Consider the following 13403-nt stretch of genomic DNA (forward strand, 5'->3'; position numbering starts at 1 on the left):
CCAATACATTTAAATAACTGCTCTTCTGCTTATCAAAATGTGACTCAGAGAAAGCAGTGCCCTGCGAGGACACCAGTGTGAAAACTGGCTGTGAAATTTGTCTGACCCGTATTGCTGGCACCACTTCTTGTCTCCAGTTGTTCAATAACATTAAAGGAAACCTTCAGAATAAAGGTTGGGAGACTTAGCCTGTGTTACATCTCTGTGTAAGCAGTTACTGCATTTGCCAGAAGAAGGGCATGTGATGTCAGACCAGAGAGAAAATGGTTTCTATGGCCACACATGGCTAGGAAAGAGAGAAAAGTGTATCCAACAACCTGAAGAGTGCACTGTGGAAAAACAGAGAGAATCTAAGATAAAATCTACCCTCCTCATTTATTTCCTGCTAGCCAAATATAAACTTTTTCCATCTACAGAGCAACACAGTCCCTTATTGAGCTACTCAAGACAGAGCTTAATGAACTCTCAGGAATCAGCAATCAGCAGGGCTGAGTAGGCTAAGCAGAGCATCAAACTGGTAAAGCTTTGATTCTGGCAGGGCTGAGTCCTGTGGCATTGCTCTTTGTGCCATGGAGATGCACCAGCTCAACTGGAGCTCGTTTGTGTGGCTCTAACAGGGTGCACCGTGTACTGTGTCTTGCCCCCTTGTTCATGTGCCAAGGCACATTAAGGTATCTTGGTGATTGTAGCTTGAAATACCTGTCAATAAAAGAACAAGGAGACTACAGTATCAGCCTCTAATGTAAGCAGAGAATAGAGCAAATGTGTCTGCACTGAACAAGTAGTTTTTGAGACTATGCTCTCAAGTTTCGTTTAAGTTTTTCCATGTTCTTTAACATAAGGACTTTTCAAACTTATCCTGAAAGTTATTCATTAACTAGAAAGTGAAAAGAAAATTCTTTCCCATGGTTATGTTAGACTGGATTAGGCTCACTGTCCTTCCAAGAAGCTACTCAGTAGGTGAAGAGGTGAACAGAGCTATTGCTTGTATTTCAGCAACTAAGGAATCTATAACTTATGTGAACTTAATAATATGAGATCAGAATCATGTCCATAGGATTAGAAATATGTTTGGACAAAGACTTTTTAAGGTCAGAATATGTTCTCTTGAAATGTTTAAATCAGAGATTTAAAAGAGACACTGTGAGACCTCCTCTAGATTGTAGCATCCGGTTTTAGTCCGCAGTTTTTGAAGGGCTCCACCATAAGGAGTAGAGAGAGAGGCAAGAAGCCTCTTTGTAGGTGGAAATTAATGAGTTTTTGATGCGGAACAGCAATAAGTCTTTCTGTTGCAATAGGAAACAGGAGACAGCTGTCTGGAAGATTCCTTTCAGGTAGATTTCCTACAGACTTAAACAGTGGAAGAGAGATCCCAGATTATTCCTGGTGTGAAACTTGCTGGAGAAGACTGGGTGAGTTTGGACTAAAGAACCTTAAAAGCAAAGTGAGAGACAGTAATCTTACTCTACTACTGTATTCACGTCTCTTCTGATGTGAAAGATAACTGAAGAATAACTGGAATAATTAAAAAAGAAATGGTTATACAAGAATAGGTGGAACTACTCCTGTCAATAACTTGAACTGATAAGCACTTTTAGCTGATATAACTGCGTTTGCTAGCTTGGGACAGAGAGAGGGACAGATTTGCGCTTTAAAAATAAAGGTCAGGTTTTATGTATTGAGATTTAATACAATTTTTATCCTTTGGACTTTGCAAACAAGATTAGTAATATTCTCTCTCTTTGAAAAGGCAGGAGACTGAGTCCTAGATAGACAATTTTCTTAAGCAGGTAATATAGTAGGTACATTCTTTGGAAAGCTTAAGGCTAGAGTCCACCTTTCTGAGTGGCAAGATAGGACTGACCAGTAGGCCAAGGTTAAAGCAGGAAAGTTTCTGTAGCACAGAAAGACACCTGTAGCAGGTAGGAAGTCAAGGATCTGATTTAGCAAGGTTGTGGGCATTTATATGACTCCAGTTACATGTGCAAATGTTAGAATGATTGAAACTTTCTTTTGTATCACAGAGCTTTTCAGATCTATCTCTAAATAAGTAACTTCTCTTTAACATGTGTCCATTGATATGGCATAGATTGTTTTGCACAGGAGGATCAGCAGTGGATTGTTTTCAGGCTGACCAACTGGTCACTCACCTTTCATAGACGGACTCAAATATACATCTTTCCAGAGGTGTCTAACAGTGGCCCAGCAATGTGACGTTTTATACATTACATAGATATCCGTGTGAAGATTAATACTTCTGCTATCCCATCTGATTTTAAATCATTTGACATGCACACCTGTTGAGTCTGATAGAACAGAAAAAAATCCAGTCAGTACAATTTATGCACCTAACTCTTGTGCACCTCTCATCAATCGATCCTAATAAATGACTTCTTAATTTTCTTCTATAATTAAGGTAAGAAGGGAAAGAAGTATCCTTGAAAGACATCCAGGGCAGAGCTCTTCTTCCTAAACAGTGAGGCTTTCACTTTCACCCTCAGTGAGGGTAGCTAGATGGCAATCATTATCTAGAAGGGTTTCAGCAGACATCTGTACTTACCTGGCAGGAGAGATGCCCAGGCTGTTTCAATCTGGGATGTCCTATAAACCTCACCGAGCAACTGGTGAGCTCTGTCACCTTGTCACCTCCGCCTTGTGCTCCCACCTCTTCCGTATCCACTGTTCTTCATGGCCCCTGGGACTTACCTGGCATTACTGGGACGGCCCTCCTGAGTCTCCAGCATGTTGCTGCATCCTACAGGGAGTAGGGACCCTAACAGGTAGCAAGGGCACTGTCAGATTTAGTGGGGGAGAGAAAAGAAATATTTTGAACAGCCATGAAATCAGTTAAAAATACCAAGCTTAACACCCGCAGCCAAAAGGAGGAGGTAGGCGATGACAGCTGGGCACTGTGTCATCAGCATCACTCAGACGGCTGCAGGCTGAGGCCAGGAGTTTTCCCAGCGACTTCCCGAGCGCCGCCGGTTGTGCTGCAGCCCGGGGAACCGCGCTGGTTTGTGTGTCAGTGATGGTATCAGCTGCAGCGGGTGACGTGCGGGGGGCTGAGGTCGTGTCCCGGCAGGCGAGTGCGATGCAGCTCCCTTTCAGGAAAGGGTGGGAAATACCTCTCTTTAAACCTGAGAAACATTTGTGCTGGCTGGCATGTTACAACTGCTGTGGTCGCACCTCCACACGTTTCTGTACAAACTCTAAGACAAAAAATGTAAACTTGAGACCAAAGACACCCAGGCCTTCACCTGCCTGTATGGGATAGCCAGCATATTTTGTAGGAGCTGGACTTGATTTGACAAAAACGTTGGTCCCCTGGTCCTTGGGGAAAAGGTGAAGGATTTTAATTTCTGAATACGTGTGGAAGAACGGTCATGGAAATCTTGATCAAAGATTTTTCAAAAGCCTGAGTGATGCCAAATAAACTTCAACTTGGCATCTTAAAAACTACACGTTGGTATTTGAAAGTCAATATGTAATTTTTGAAAAGAAGCTTGCCCAACCTATTATAAATAAAGGGATTTTTGTGTAAATATGCCTCCTCACTTATCAAGACACTGCAGTATTCTGGTAGTACATTAAGATGGAATAGTATCTAAAACAGTAATCTCTTTTCAAGCTGAGTAAAATGTGAACCATACATAAATAAATGAGTTGTTAAAACTTGTCATGAGCTAAAAAATATTAATTTAATTTTAAAGGTGATTTTTCTACTTATCTCAAAGCATAAGTGACGATTACATACATATGCAGAGAGAAGGAGGGAGAGAGAAATTATAAGTTGGAAGCAACATACTGTCAAGATTGAGTTTTCATAATTTCACAGTCACTTCTGTCCCCTGTCTGTTGAGCTTCTGTCTTGGAAAACTCACAATGGTCATATTATTATGGAGTTTCAATTCTGCTCTTCATTTTAGAAGTTCTTGCCTGCACTTGATTTTGATATTTAAACAGATTTATCACATCTTTACTTGAATCTTTTAAGGAATTTTTGGCTTCTCCCAATTTTTATTTTTTTTTTTTTTTTGTCTTGCAATATACATCGTGACTGCAGCATAGGAACTAGAGATTAAATAAGAATACAGGAATATAATATAATTGCTGCCTTAGGAATATACAGTTCTGTTCCATAGGATCGGCCTCAAGTAGTACTGAAAGATTTGTCATGATATAAAAAAGTAATGCGTTAATGCAAAATATTTCTTTCCTCGGCAGAACTAGTATCTTTGAATACCTCTTTACAAGGCCTGTCTTAAGGCAAAGTTACAGTGATTTAAAAAGGAACCCTATTTTGTCCTTGTCTATACCAACAATTTTGTATGTTTTCAGTTTTTTACTCTGTCTTCCTGAGCAGGACTAAACCACCTGCAAAAGGTTATAGGTTTGGCATAGCTTAAAAAAGATCAAAGGCACCACAAAGGAGTTTCTCTGGTCAAATAATATGAAAAGTTAAGTATTTGAGATTACCTGGTACAATTACTCTGAAATGAATTAAAAGTAAATGTTAAATGAACCTGCCTGACATTTGTTCTTCTCGTCAGTCGAGCATTTTATTTGTTGCATTGCCAGAACAGAAAAGAAACCAAAATTCAAGTCTGTTAGTGAATTCTTAATAAAGAAAAACAATTCAATCACTTTGACATGGCGTTAGAAGAATATTTCTCCTATTGGTGCTCAGTGAGTTACAGCAAATCCAGTTGATACAATGGAAGCACTGTTCCATTTTGTTTAGAGTAGGTGTTGCAAACACCAACAACCTCTTTAATTCCTCTTGCATACATTTTCCTCTTAAGGCTGTAAAATTTGAGATTTATGAGTCTGGATTGTCTGAAACGAGGGGAATTCTCTGCAAAGACAGTGTTCAACAGTTAGACTTAAAAAGTTCAACTACTTCTTCAAGGGAAATTTGCGATTTTGACACAAATACCAATTTCAAGTTCATTATGAAAAATCAGAGTCCTCAGTTTCAGACAGGACACAGTCATGTGCCCTGTTTTTAAACGTGAGAATGATACTGCAGTCATTGAAATATTAGGCACATAAGAAGGAGTTTGCAGTAGTGGGTTCTAAATTAAAATGTTATTTAAAGAAAGGGAAATTGGTATATTATTTTCCCAGAATAAAGGAATTTCTTAAAATAGTACAGTATTAAGTGAGATAATACTTTGATTATAAGCATATTTCTTCTGGCTCCTATTCTGTTGGAATGTCTTTCATTTTTGAGGTCACAGTACACTTTTCTGTTATTACTCCTTAGTTTCAAGACTGAGACTGAGGATACCACGTGACCCTCAAAGGTAACACTTTGTCTAATTAGGTTTTAAATGACAGCCATTTTCCTACAGGCTAATATGTGTATATCGCTCTTTTAAAGGTATAAACCAGAAGAAAGTCCAATATGGGACAGTAACTGAGTTAGTGGAGCTAAACCCGTTATTCTGTGAGACAATGAACCTTGCTTCAATTCAGCTGGAGCCTGTTTTTTGGGAGAAGTTGTCTGGCGCCACAAAACAAATTAGTAAGCAGAGACCTTAAGACTATGAAGTTTATTTTAAGAATGTGTTGCCAGAGATCTAATAAATTTACTTACTGCTGCAGGCCATGCACGCATGAAGCCTTACTAATCCAGGTGGTGTTTTTTTCCTTCAGAGGGAGGTGCAGGGTGTGGATCCTTAGGAAAAAGGTATTCTGCTTTAGGTAATATGGGCATTGCTTAATGATAGACATGACAGTTTGAGTGGTATGTTTGGGTTTTCTCTGTTACTACTCACAAGGAAGTTTAAATTATTTTTCTGCTGCAAAGTTAGTTTGTGACTACACAAAGTGCTAATTAGTTTAATGACAACATGGGAATAACTTTATAATAACAGAATCATTCTTCTAAACCAAATAGATATTTTTGTTGTTATTTTCAAGTATTCCAAGGTTTACTTTTAAAGTGTTTGAATTTACAAGTTTACTATATTACAGTTCAGGACTAGTCATATCTTCAAGTTTTCTTAGGACTCTCCTTTGTGCACGCAGGAAAATCACATCACTGGACTTTAGTTAGCTGTCTAGACTGGTGGGTTGAACACTCTCTCATTATATTTAATGGAATGGGCCAAATCTGTCCAGAGTGAAATCCAGCTGTTCATAAAAGATATACCCGCAGTTCCTACAGATTCAGTTCTTTCCATTCATTGTGCCTAGACAGCTAGCTTAAATTAAACATATGTCTTACACGATAAAAATAGATTATATGAATCCTACCCTGAAGTGGCAGGTCTCTTGTCTTCACCTTTGTGGAACAGGAGCCAGTTGATTATGTTCCTGTGCACTGGGACCTGAGCAAAAACATACTCTCTTTTGTCAGTAGTGGTTATTCACTGGTAGTATTGAATTTGGCTGCTCTGAATTTTTTTTCTGCTAAGAAGCAATGGTCATTCTTAATCAATATGCAATAACTTAAAGCATCGTTTCAAAAGAAGGACTTATCTACAGTAAGAACAAAAACTTCTGAGAACAAAGTGCTGCGAATAGAGCAGTCTACAGACAACCCTGCCTCCTGGTACCTTCCCTTTTCTGGGTCTAGTGGGACATTATGTTCAGTAGCTGTCAACTGTACTATATCCTGATCCTTTAACATGCTCACTTTCATGATTTTTAGGCAATGTGTTTTGTTTTGTTTTTCAGTAGTACATGCAGACTGAGAGGGCAGAGTCTGCTTAGGAATTGTTTTGAGGAGATTCTGTGATGGTTGCCTCGCTCCTGTTGACAATCAGTGAGAGTATTTCTGGAACGAAAACATTGTCAGTTCTGATTTGTAATGAGAACAGGCCTGTATTAATTAGAAAATATACTTTCTATGGAACTGAAACTCGTGGCACTTCAATTTCCAAAGAAATCTTTTTATATAAACTAAATGAAGATCCAGTGTATCAATAGGATTTAGATCAGATTTTCTGGTCATTGCCATCACAGTAACCTCTCTGGCTGCACTGGGAATGCTGCAAGATTTTAAAGTGCTGTAATATGTTATTGTTTGTATATACATAGAACAAGTATTATATGTTCATTCTTTTGTGAATATAGTAATATAGAAATAAGTATGATTAATATAAATAATTCATAAGTTTTTGTGTCTAATGAACTCTCCTTATTTTACTTTTAGCCTAGCCTTAATATCATTTAAAGTCCTTGCTCTCTTAGAGGAAAATTTAGGCTGCATCTAATATATTTTAAGTGTATACTTTAAAATAAGATTAATCGAATTCTAGAGTGTGATTGTCAGGATGAAGTATTATCTAAAGTGATTCTGTGAATCCTATTCTGTATCTGTTCTCCACCAGTAAATACCAAACACTCTCTGAGTTTTTGAGAGAGCAATAATACATTTTCTTATCCTGTGAAAATGTTTTGAGATATTTTATTTTGAAGCAGGACAAAAAAATCAAAATTCTTATAACATTTTTCAGAATAATTGAACATAGGCTTTTCAATTTGGAAAAAAAAATGAAATATACAGTTTGGTATTTTTAGTTTTTACATTAAAAAATAGTTTATATTTGTTACAGTATTAATCTGAGAAGTTATATACACCTAAAAGAATTAAGGCAGACTGTGGAAAAAGATGAAAATTCAATATTTATTCTCTACCAGTATTTTCAGTAATGAGATTAATCAACGCCAGTCTTTTATCAACAACTTTGATTTTAATTAATTGGTATTTTGAGAGAGAAGAGGAATGATATGACTAATTTTTGCACAGTTGTACTTTGTTCAGTCCTGCTAAGAACTTTTTGGGTCGCTCAATGTCTTTCTCATCTGTTACAGTGATTCAGCAGCATTTATGGGTATGTGCTTAAGCATTTCAGTTAGTAGCACTTCATTAGTACCCTGAATCCATTAAATTATTTACATATTCACCATTGGAACTGTAGAAGTGGGAAGCATTCAGCTCCGGCAAAGCTAGTCCCTTGCTTACAGCACAGAGTCCCAAAGCAGGAGGTGGATCTTTTGGATTCCCTTTAAATCGGTTATGAAGCTAACCACTTAATATCTATAAAAGCTTTCAAACATACACAGTGCTCCAGCATCTTTTTTTGGTGATTCAAACTGGGTTTCTTTTTATCCGATTCGCTCTTTCCTTTAAAAGCTCACAACCTGTTGGTGCAGCCAGTAGAGAGACAGCATCCTGGCTCTTGGTGAATTTATTTCTACTGAGCTGATATAAATTGAAATGAATGTAAAGCTATGAATTTCAGTGGCTGAAAAGCCAGTGCATGTTTGATTCCACAGATTCTGTAAATGAAAATCTGGTTAATCTTTTAATCAGAATCTAGTTAATCTCCTGTAGAAGAACTGCACATAGACTTGAATTGGGAATTCCTTAAGTTAACCCAGCATGAATCTCTAGACTGTGCTTGGAGACATCCTTAGTTACGCTTAGTTGAATTTTACTAGGATCAAAATTTAATATGCACTAGGTAGCCTTTACGTTCATGTCTCTTCTCTCACTTCCAGTTCTGTTTTTATAACAAAGAAACTATACAGTATTCTTCAGATATTTTTTCTGCTACATGACTTCAATCATTTACTAAGTCTGAGCCCTGGCATATGTGGCCATTTCAACTTGTTTCTTGGGTATAGACATAAAACAGAAGCAAAAAAGAGTTACAGAAACTACTGAAAGACGGAAACTGTCTGCAGTTCATTGGATACCAGCAATTACACTCCAGGAAAGCCAAGTCCATAATGCTGGGAAGTGTGCATTTTCTCATGAGAAGTCAGAGAAAGCATTGTTTTAGTCCTTAATCACTAGGGGCTAGTTTGGGGCATTGGTTTTGGTTGTTCTACAAATATATTGAGTTACAGAGTCAGATAGAGTGCAGAAGGGTGCAGAGTTCAGCAAGTTATTTTAATTATTGGAGTCCATTATAGTACATTTGAAAAAGACTTATAAAGGTGAGCATGTTAATGGGTTTCTTGTTAGGTTAACTTGTGTATTGTTGAAGTCAATTAAAACATTCTAATAGTGTATTTTACATGCTGGGTTTTCTTATGTGTTTCACTCCTGCAAATAGTTTTTCTATATAAAATTAAGGCAGTTTTACAGGATATGCTTTTTCTGATGATCACAGCAGAGGGAATAGCAGATGATCATAGAATCATTTGGGTTGGAAGGGACTTTTAATGGTCATCTAGTCCAATTATGTACTGCCCCAACTCATTGAATAAAGAACATTTATTATCTATTTTATAGGTAGGGGGGTTTTAATAGTTTGACAAACAAAAAGTTTATTTGAGACCTTTGCTTCTTTAACCTGGAGCTAGAATGTACTGGGACTATGACACAGTATGGCAAATCAGAGTTGTTGAAACTATGTGTCTTGAGCTGAACATGCATCTTCTCTATATTTATTCTGACAACCAGAATTACCTAAGATTGTATGTTCCTCCTCTAGTCTGGCAAAAAACTTGTTTGTACAAACCACGAATAATGACTAGCAAATAGTCTGGGGATCAAAAAACTTGGGAAGTGCCAAGATTGACAAGGAGCTTCATGGCTAAACGGGTAATCATGATGTTGGTTTTCTTCACTTAACATCAGATTTTACTTCTAATAAAATAGCTGAGGTAACTTTATCCTGATATATATTAACTAAGTTGGTTTGGTACAGAATGAGGCTAGTCAGAGGATGAAAAAATGGACCAGATGTCTAAAAATGGACAGTTCTATTCTCCAGTCAGTCATGAAGTCACTTGGTGACCCACCTTATTCTAGATCCTTAGCTTTAGCTCCTCACAAAGTTTTTGACTGTGTCTCAGAACTCTTGCCATCTCATTTCTCATGAATGTCTCACTGCAACACATCATGTCTAACATCTTCTGATTTAGCACTGCTGCACTCTCATCTCTGGCAAAATTCAAGAAACAGGTTTTCATGCATCAGTATAGCAACATCGTGCCAACCACATATCATTGATATAAAAGGAAAATTACTTTGGATTTACCTAATTGTAACATGGCCGTCCTTCCTTTTGTTTAGTTTTAAAAGCACTCTAGTAATGGCTTCTCTCTCCAAACTTCTGATGTATTTGTATTACAAGCACTTGTCTGAGAGAGGAACAAAAACAAAACTGCCATGGAGGTGTAGTACCTTAATTATTTGCCTAGCACCTAAATGCTTGACTGTGCCCAAGGGAAGCGCTAGTGAGCAATGCAAAATCCATTTGCCTGTAGAAATATTATTTTAGGGCAGATAATTAATTTAAGAGGGAACCAAATTAAAATGGCATGTGCAATTTTATTTCTGAGATTTTATAATTTATGAAAGCTATATTCTTAATATTCTTTACAGATCTTATGTTTGTGTGGTGCTTGGGTCTACTATGTTGTAGAAAAGGCCCAGTTTCATCTAGTTAGGTCATGGTGGAATTAATCTTACCCAGAATTAGGTGACTGTAATAAAAATGTCTACAACATAACTGGTCACAAGAGGCATCTTTAACAGCTGCTGAGGAAAAATGCATGTATTTCTGCATATTTTGAGGCACAGCTAATCTCATTCAAAACCAGACACTTTTAAATTTTTTGCCTTACAAAATGCCTCTTTCCCGGTTTGGCTATAAAGACAGTTTAGGATTTCTAGCCCCAAAATAAATACCTGAAATTAGATAAGATGTATCATATGCTTCCTGCTGTATTGTGTTAGAAGTCTGTAATAATAATAATAATAACAACAATAATAATAACAATAGTAATAAGAACAACAACAGCATTGGTTTTATTCTTTGGGGACTTTGGACCATGAAATGGCAAATGATGCTGAATTTCTTCCGGCTGGAAGCTGTTCTATCTAAAAAGGTACAAACTCTGCTAGAAGATTTTCCTTCAACTGTGGGGGGTCTCCAGTGGCTGACATTCTAATTCTGGCAAGCTCCTGCAGCAGTATTTTTTCTCAGTAGTGATACTAATAAGTTCTTTCTCCTCTAATTGTCAGTAAATTTTCATTTCTTTTATATCTTAGAAACTTTTATCCCTCTGTCAAATTATGTCTAAATTGGGCAGCGTGTTTGAGGATGGCACACAAATGGCTTTTCTCACTACATTAAAGAACAAGACATATTCTGTTGCATTTGTTCTGAGAAACTAACAGGAAGACCTAACATATATGACTAACCTAATATAAGTTCTGGTATAGCTCACGCTGAAGTTACTGGTTTTCTTGTGGTGCTCATTACAGCTTTTGGTATGTGTGTTTGTAGCCTTCCCCTTTGTCAGTAACAACAGAGATGAAAAGAGCAGAAAGAAGCAGCACAAGGAGTGCAGTGTGATACTCCAGTAATCATTTCCTTTCTGTTTATACAGTACCACCGCCTTTATGTGACATTACAGAAGTATGGTCATTGTTTATTTTCCAGTGGACAGGTCAATAAAGAAATACAGAGAGTTATTTTTGAAGCAGAGTCAAACATATGGAAGGGCTGCCTAATTTTTCAAGGAATAAAATGGAAGAAACTAGAAGGGGAAAATCAACTTCCATTTGGCTCTTCCTTCAGTAGCTAAGCCGTGCTGTTCAGAGGAGTTACTTTATTCAATAGCTTGTGTACAGAAGTGTTCATTTCCAAAGGAAACTCCTTGCACATTTCAGACAGTTGTTACCTGAGCAAACCTTGTTCTGTAGCAGCACCTTGTGGGAAGGAAATCAGACTACAGCCACTCACACAAATCAAAGTTCCCAGAAGCCAGTTGCTGAGTGAGCATCTGCCTCCAGTGATCTGAACATGTTATTTTATTCTTGCTATGGAAGTTAGAGGATTATCCTGAGTAATAACAAACACACCCAGTAGGATGATATACAGAACTTGATTTGTCATGCCCTTTTATCTGTAGCATCCAGAATCCGTACACTGACAAGAAATGCCTTTTTATTGCAGAAAATCAGTTAGCAGATGGAGGTAAACTATAGATGAGGAAGTAAAGCTATGCTATATCTTGTCAGAAAAATGTTAATCAAATATGAGATATTCAGCCTGTTGGTTTATAGTCAGGGAAATGGGTGCTAGATCTCTTTTCAGCTATTACCTTTCTAACTAAAAAAAGAAGCATTTTTAACTGGACCTTAGAGTGCCATCTGTTTGCATTTGTTGTTTCTAGATTGTTTTTTTTAGACTAAGAAAAACTGTGAATCCCGCCATTTCAATAAACATTTCCTGTTGTTTTGCAGTTGTACATATCACATTAATTGTAGATGTCAGCTTCATTTCTGCTGCGAGCGAGAGATTAGGCCGAGACATGCTCAGATTTTAGGCTGGTGATTAGTGTTTTGCAGCTGTAGTTAAATGACTTCCATATCATCCCTTCCAAAACACTGAGGGATGCTTCCTGTATTCCTGCATTGCTTTGTCTTCAAAAAGGGAGCCTACTTCTGTTGATAAATATATGGGCATTTTTGTTTGAGGAGGACTTCCAATTACTGTAAAACAAAATACAGTCTTTAACTTATGGACAACGCCATCAACAGCTGCCAGACAGAGGTGCTGACTCGGTCCACATCAACCGTTCAGTTTCCCTAGCTGAGTGTACTGCTTGTTGTCCCGTGCTTTCAATTCCCGATGTTTGAGTGCACAGAAACCACCCACGTTCAGAGGCACCGCAGGGAAGCTGATGTGCTACTGCTACAGTAGGGACCTTGAAAAGGATCCCTGGAGTGTGCTTTCTTCACCAGGAGTGTGTTGCTATAGTTGTACCTGTATAAAAAGAACTGTTGAGGACAGCTTTTGGTCTACTGAAAATTGAATTTCAGAACACATCTCAGTAACTTACTCAGCTGGGGGCATTCATCATATCATGAGGACTGCAAAATAGTTTAAGAGAATTCCAGTAAGCATTTGTATCTCTGTAAATCTTCTTAGGTGGCACAGGTAATCATACTTACCCCAACAGTTACAAGACTGAAAGCTTAGGAGGGCATCAGCATAGCTATAAACTGGTGTGTATTGGGGGCACTTAATCTTGTTGAAATGATTTCCTAGAAAGATGTGAAAGCTGTTCCTAAAATCATACAGTGCTGGTGCATAAATTCTAAACCAGTAAGAGCAGAAATGTTTAGATTTAGTGAACAAAATACTGAGTTTTAGAAGCAGGCTGCATGTATAAATGCAGTCTAAAAGATGGTAGATATCACCTCCAGTCTCTCAGGATGCTAAGGGTCCTCCTGTGCTTCTTGGCAGTCTGATCGTACTGAGGAAGTTCTGTGTTATGCCCTACATTGTGTGTTATTTGGAAATACCAGTATGGTTCTGCAGAAATTTGGATCATCCACAATTTTTGTAATTTCTAAAAAAGGCATCCCAAATATATATTTCTTAATTCTTGTTCTTTTTCCTTTGAAAAAGAAGAAAATTAGC

General features: G+C 37.6%; 1 protein-coding gene across 2 annotated transcripts in view; it reads left to right on the top strand.

Annotated features, from left to right (window-relative positions):
• FREM2 (FRAS1 related extracellular matrix 2) overlaps positions 1-13403 on the top strand; it is a 138019-nt gene that overhangs the window by 63093 nt on the left and 61523 nt on the right. The window lies entirely within an intron of this gene.

The sequence above is a fragment of the Tyto alba genome, unplaced genomic scaffold (genome assembly GCF_018691265.1).
Source record: "Tyto alba isolate M040663 unplaced genomic scaffold, T.alba_DEE_v4.0 Super-Scaffold_45, whole genome shotgun sequence".
NCBI lineage: Eukaryota > Metazoa > Chordata > Aves > Strigiformes > Tytonidae > Tyto > Tyto alba.